Below are 6,291 nucleotides of genomic sequence, written 5' to 3' on the forward strand. Positions count from 1 at the left end.
CAATGTCGATGCAGGGCGGCGGCGTGATGCGGTCAAGGCTTGGCAAGGCCTGAATTCACATGTCGGTTCAAGCTCCAGATGCGGCGTTCGTCGGACTATGTACGGAAACTGACCGAACCAACATGCGACCGTCATTAATGCGGCCACCATTTGATAGACCTGCGTACATATGATGGACAAATCGGAGTAATAATTCATTGGGAAAAATGAACCCCAACAAGCAAAAAATACTAGGATTAATAGCACCTGGCTTATTTGTTGTAGCAATCCGAAGAAAGGTGATTCCCAAAATTGGGACTCGATCCGCACACCTATCGCCTGATGGGCGATAAAGCAACGGCATGGCGATGCTGGCAAAGATTGGCTCGCCGAGGCAAAGCCCTCGGTCCAGCTAACGTGACGGAGCTGGTCGGCCAGCGACGCCGAAGTCTCCGGAGTAGGTTGATGAAGAGATGATGAAGCCCCCGGTCCAGCTAACGTGATGAATCCTGGGTGTCAGCCGATGAGTCGAAGTAGGTCGGCGTGATGGACACCAGCTTGAAAAAGCAACAGTGCGGCCCTGCAGATGCAGGTCATGACGTGGTCGATGCCGGCTTGATGAAGTGACCGTGCGGTGATGCAGGTGTGCCCGCTCCGTGTAATCCGTGGGGCGGCGATGTTGGTGATGATTTATCCTTCGCGATGCCGGACTCTTGTTCGGCTTGCCGAGATGATGATCCGAAGAAGTTGAGCTCGGCTCAACAAAGTGACGACGTGTCTAGCGCAGGTCAGCAGCCGTGGAGCAATATTGCCGGACTGGTTTGACACCAGCATGATGTTGAAGATCATGTTCAAAAGATTTTAAAGTTACTGGGATGTGTTCGGGAACAAAACACAATACCCCATACAAAACTTCCTTCAAAAAGGATGTCCGAAATCCCGTTCTAAAAAGGACGAACTCGGGTCGGATTTGTTTTCGCGCAGAAGACAGATCCGAAAAGTGATGCACTAATCGGAAGGTTCCGGGAGTTTGGACGGTCGGATCGAGCTGAAATTTTGAGGGGTGGTAGACATAGGAATTCCGCAGTCGATCAATGGTTGGATCTTCCAAAGGAGGTCCGAGCTAGAAGCTGGACACCACGCCCTAAACTCGTCCAGATTCTCGTCCAGATTTGACAAGGCTCCGGTAATATCGTAGATTGTCGGAGATTCCTCCATCGGAACTCGATGAAATTTAGAGTGGCTGTTGTAGACATAATTCCGCACTATTCCACCGAAGCAATCGTCAAACCGACGCTCGAGGAGGCGGTGATGGCGGATACAAGTTCGCTGTCCAGAAAAACAGCACGGTCGCCCGAGGGCAATGTTGACGTTGAGCCCCCGGGCTCCCTGGATGATTCCTCCATGATCTTGATAGAGATCGGAGCTGATGTTTACGAAGGCCCTCATCCAAACATGACGATCGGAGGTAGGGCGTAGTCCTTGGTCGAACTAAGGTGACCAGTCGAGCTGGTGATGAAGATGCCGAAGTCGCTGTTGATCTGCAGGCGAGCCAAGGACCTTTTGCCGAACACACAGCGGAACTCTCAATGAAAGCACCAATGTCGGTGTCAAAACCGGCAGATCTCGGGTAGGGGGTCTGGAGCTGTGCATCTAGGCGGATGGTAACAGGAGACAAGGACACGATGTTTTTACCCAGGTTCGGGCCCTCTCGATGGAGGTAAAACCCTACTCCTGCTTGATTAATATTGATGATATGGGTAGTACAAGAGTAGATCTACCACGAGATCAGAGAGGCTAAACCTTGGAAGCTAGCCTATGGTATGATTGTTGTATATCTCTATCGACTAGCCTGGCCTCGGTTTATATAATGCACCAGAGGCCTAGGATAACAAGAGTCCTAGACGAATACGCCGGTGAGGGAGGAGTCCTTGTCTTGATCGCCAAGTCTTGCGGAATCTTCCTTGTATGCGGCAGCTGTCCGGACTGGCCCATGAGTATACGGCCATGGGGGTCCTCGACCCAATCTAACAGATCGGGAGATGACATGGTGAATACCCCCTAGTCCAGGACACCGTCAGCCCACATAGCCTCGCCCGTTACGTCGCGGCTACTGCGCTGTGGATAACCCGTTACAACGAGCGCTGCCGCCTCCTGCTGTGGCGACCGGGCCCGCCGCCTCCTGGCGTGGCGGCAGGTGCCACGTGTCACCTGCCGCGCCTGCCGCCACTAGTGAGGGGGTCCTTTTTGACAATGTTTTTACATGTGGCCTTTTTTGGCAATTCTGTTGGCCAGGGGGTCCTTTTGGACAAAAAATCCTTGGATGCAGGGCCTCGTTGCTGTCAGAAAGAGATGTATCGTACGGCACACGACGCGACAGTGTGTGTACTGTGTAGCGTAGTACTACCCGTCGTCCCACGACATGGCCATGGCCACGTGAAGGTTTGGCATTTCTTGGCTGCTTCGGTGAAAAATCTAGAGTAGATACGACAAATCTAGATCACTCCCGTCCCCTGCGCTTGGCTCGATGCACTACACACTGTGCACTGCATCCCCGCGTCGCCTCCTCTGAGGCGACTCGGGGGCCAACCCTAGCGCCGCCGCCATGTTTTCCCCCTCTCCTCTCCTTCCTACGCCGCCGCCTGAGGGCCTCCGAGGCGCGGGTGCTCAGCCCAATGATGGTGGCGGCGGGATCTGGCGTCTCCTCTCCTTTGGAGGGCCTTGATTCCCCAGGGCGGCGGCCCCGGCCGATGGGCGCGGTGCAGCCGGCGGGTTGCGCCGGCGGGCTCTGGCGGGCAGCCTCCCACGGCCGCGCGGGCGGCATGGGGGTAGCGGACGCTGGTGCAGTGGCGGCTCCTCGCAATCTGCCATGGCTTCATGTGGAAGATCCGCCCCTCCTCCGATCTGTCCCGATCCATGCTGGCACCAGTCCTTGGAGGATGCTTTCGGCGTCCCCTATTGCCGACCTGGCGGATCTGGCATGCGGGTGAGGGTCCGGGGGAAACCCCTGGCTGGCGCGGCGGCCTCCCCAAAGTCGACGCCTTTGGCGCCAATCCCCTTCCTGGAGGCTTTGGGGTGGATCCTCTTCCTTCCGCCTCCTCCTCGAGCTATGGCGAAAGCTTTTGTTCCCCTGTTCTGGGCGTCGACGACACCATGGTGTCGTGTTCCTTCTTGAAGGCGGCGGCTGGGAACAGCTCTTGGTGGCAGGGCTGCTGGTGGTATGGTGGCGGTGCGACTTTGGCCTTCTACTTGGTGCTGCGCCTTGCTTCACGGGACCAACGGACGGTTTCTTTGGTGGAGCGGTGCTTCACCCATCCATTGATGGCGACGGATCTTGACAGCGTGGCGTAGTGCAGATTGAGTGTTCGATGTGGGAGGATGGACTCGCGCAGGAGGACGGCGCTGTCTGGCGTCGTGGTGGCGTCGATGGCAGAGAGACCTGGGAAGTTAGATGCAACAGTACAACTCTGAGGATGGACTCGTGGTAGGTGGCTGCGGCGGCCTCATACCCGGCAGGCGTCCTGGTTGAGGAGTGCACCAGACTTGTAGGTGCCCCATACCAGGCAGGCGTCCTGGTTGGGACCTCAGGTCTTAGATGTTTAGGTTTGGCCGCGATGTCTGTTTGGTATTAGGCCCAGGCTATCAGCGCCCCTTCATCAATTGGATAGGTGTAGCGACAGTTGTTGCTTAGATGGTGGCTTTATTCTTGCTGTTGTATGACTTTGTAAGGTCTTGTGAGAATAATTAATAAAATGGTCATATGCATCGCCCAAATGCAGAGGCCGGGGGTCATCCTCCTTTACTAAAAAAAATCTGCATATCTACAAAGAAAGTGAGCAAGATTCATAGAATCGTCAGCACCATCCATTCTAATCCATCTTTGCTTCTCCTCTCCTTGCTGCAGTTGCGAGTATGTCTCTGTATAGATGAGCATGGCGACGACGGCAGTGGCGACCACCAAGCCACCTCCTCCATCCTCACACCTCGCATTCGCACCAGCCACCACGCCAACTCCCAACACCCACACCGTGCTCTCCGCTCCGGCTCCGTCGACTGCGCCCTCACGCTCCGGCTTCCAAGGCCGCGCCCGCATCTTCAGCCCCAGATCCCGGGACGATGCCTTACCGCCTAGCAGGAGGCAGCCGGATCCATCAACCACTTCCACAAGAACGAAGCAACCATCTCCCCCGTCCTCCTAGAGCAGACCACCTCCGACGCTGCGCCGAAGCGCACCACAGAAATGAAGCTGCTCCATATGCCTGTCCTCCACAAGCCTCCCACCAGCGCAGGCGAAGCCTCCGGCGAGCAGGAGCAAGGGCTGGGGGACTTTATTCCCTATAAAATCCGCCGACCACCGCTCCACCAAGAGGTCGACGAAGGGACCAAATATCGACAAAAGGAAACTTAAATCCCCACCACTGATGAGGAGCTAGGGTCTGTGATGCCTCCTGGGGCCATAATGGCCACCGGATCCAGGGAGGACCGGCGGGCACGCACCGCACGCTGGCAGATGGAGAGCTACTCGAAAACGCCTATCGGTTGCCTGGGTCAGTGTGAGAGATCTAACATGAGCCTTCTGGAGGAGAGGATGTGGCTGTGTTGCGCACATGCGAAATCTGTCTAGGCAGAGAGGCTACCCCGGGCTTTCAACTTTAGTGCCATCTAAACCGTTCGTTTTAGATCTGATGGTTCAGATTGTCAGGAGGCAGGCACACCATCACCACCAACTGTGCTTTTTATAGGTGTAGAGATGTGTTTGCTCCCCGCGTTCGCGCTGAATTTCAGTTTGTCGTCACTGTCGCCAGTAACAGACCTCCAATAGCCGGGGGGTGGTTCAGATTTTTGTGGATTTCGGCCAGGAAGGTGTGTGGTAGAATAGAAACGCCTCTGAATTTGTTCAATGGTGGGGAGTATTTTGAATGGTTTCATCAGAGAACACCCCTGAATTTGTCTCAGGCTCCTTGTACGTGTTTGTTCCCCAATTCTCCTTTACTAAGTCTGCCTCAATTTTGTGTTGAATGTAATTGTCTTTTGTTCTGGATGTAGAGCTCATGTTCACTGTCATTGATTTTCCCACTGTAGTGTGTCCCCTGTAAGATTTTTTTAGAGGCCCAAGGAATGTTTGTAGATGGTCAGAGATAGGTAAATGAATGTATGTGTTTTTTTGCAGGAGTACTAGTGTGGAGAAATTGTAGAGTTCCACTATTTTTGTTGTTAGTTTGATTTTGATGGCTTTTAGTAATGGATGTGTTTTTTTTCCTGAGCATCGAGTGATTACCTGGACAATGGTTAGGGATAATATGAAAGCAGTGATATGCACCAACTAACCAGGCAGTAGATGTCTCTGAAACTCATGTACGCAATGGAATTTGTTGCAGTCACCCCTCTTTTTTAATCTGAATAAGTGAGAAGTGAAAAGTTTAGATATATGTGCTCATACATGTGTTTTTGGATCTATGCTTTTTTCCCTTATACACATGTTTTTTGAATGCTTTTTTTATCTAAATTTAGTAATGAAGTCTGTTTGGCTATCTGAACCTGAACAAAGAACTTGCTCGTATTTTTTTGTTCTGTGCATCGATGAGTTGCAGGACAGTATAACCGTTTTTCCTTTTTTTGCATCACACCGATGATAAAACATAGTGACAATGATCTGTCCTTGAAATGCAAAATATTCCTTTTTCCCTAATGATTGTTAGCTTAAAATATCCCTTGGCAGCGTCAAATTTCACATTCAGTAGTCTGTTTTTTTGCCCCCTTCGAACCTGAATGAATAGATGTTAAGACGCTCCTTCAGTTATGAGTTACTCCATAACAGCAGCAGTATGTTTGATGTCCAGTTTCCAGATCATTTTGAAGGGCCTTATGATGACCACATGTTCTTTGTTTAGTCATATGACGAGAGAGTTATCCTAGTTCATACTATTTCTTCAACCATGGGTGTATTCACGTGCATTTTTTCAAATGTTCTATGTTTGATCATGTGTCACTGCCTATGTTTGTTTTCGTGTTCTTTTTGTATGGGGAAATTGATATGGGTGTAGATTCAAGATGGTTTTGAATTTAGTGCTTTTGCATGCTGCGAGCATGATCTAGCCCACGGTCATCTTGTAGAAGTAGTTAGTTATTTTTTACTTTTTAGCTTTGCTGCGAGCACAACATTTTTGTCTGATATTCTTTCAAGGAAATTTTTTATTAGCTTTTTCATTCCCCCATACATGTAGGTGTGCAGATTATGCAAGTTATAGACCTTCCAGTGTGGGCTATGACGACAGCTACGATCCTGATAATGAAATGTAAAATAATGACAGT

The sequence above is a fragment of the Triticum dicoccoides genome, chromosome 2B (assembly GCF_002162155.2).
Source record: "Triticum dicoccoides isolate Atlit2015 ecotype Zavitan chromosome 2B, WEW_v2.0, whole genome shotgun sequence".
Classification (NCBI taxonomy): domain Eukaryota; kingdom Viridiplantae; phylum Streptophyta; class Magnoliopsida; order Poales; family Poaceae; genus Triticum; species Triticum dicoccoides.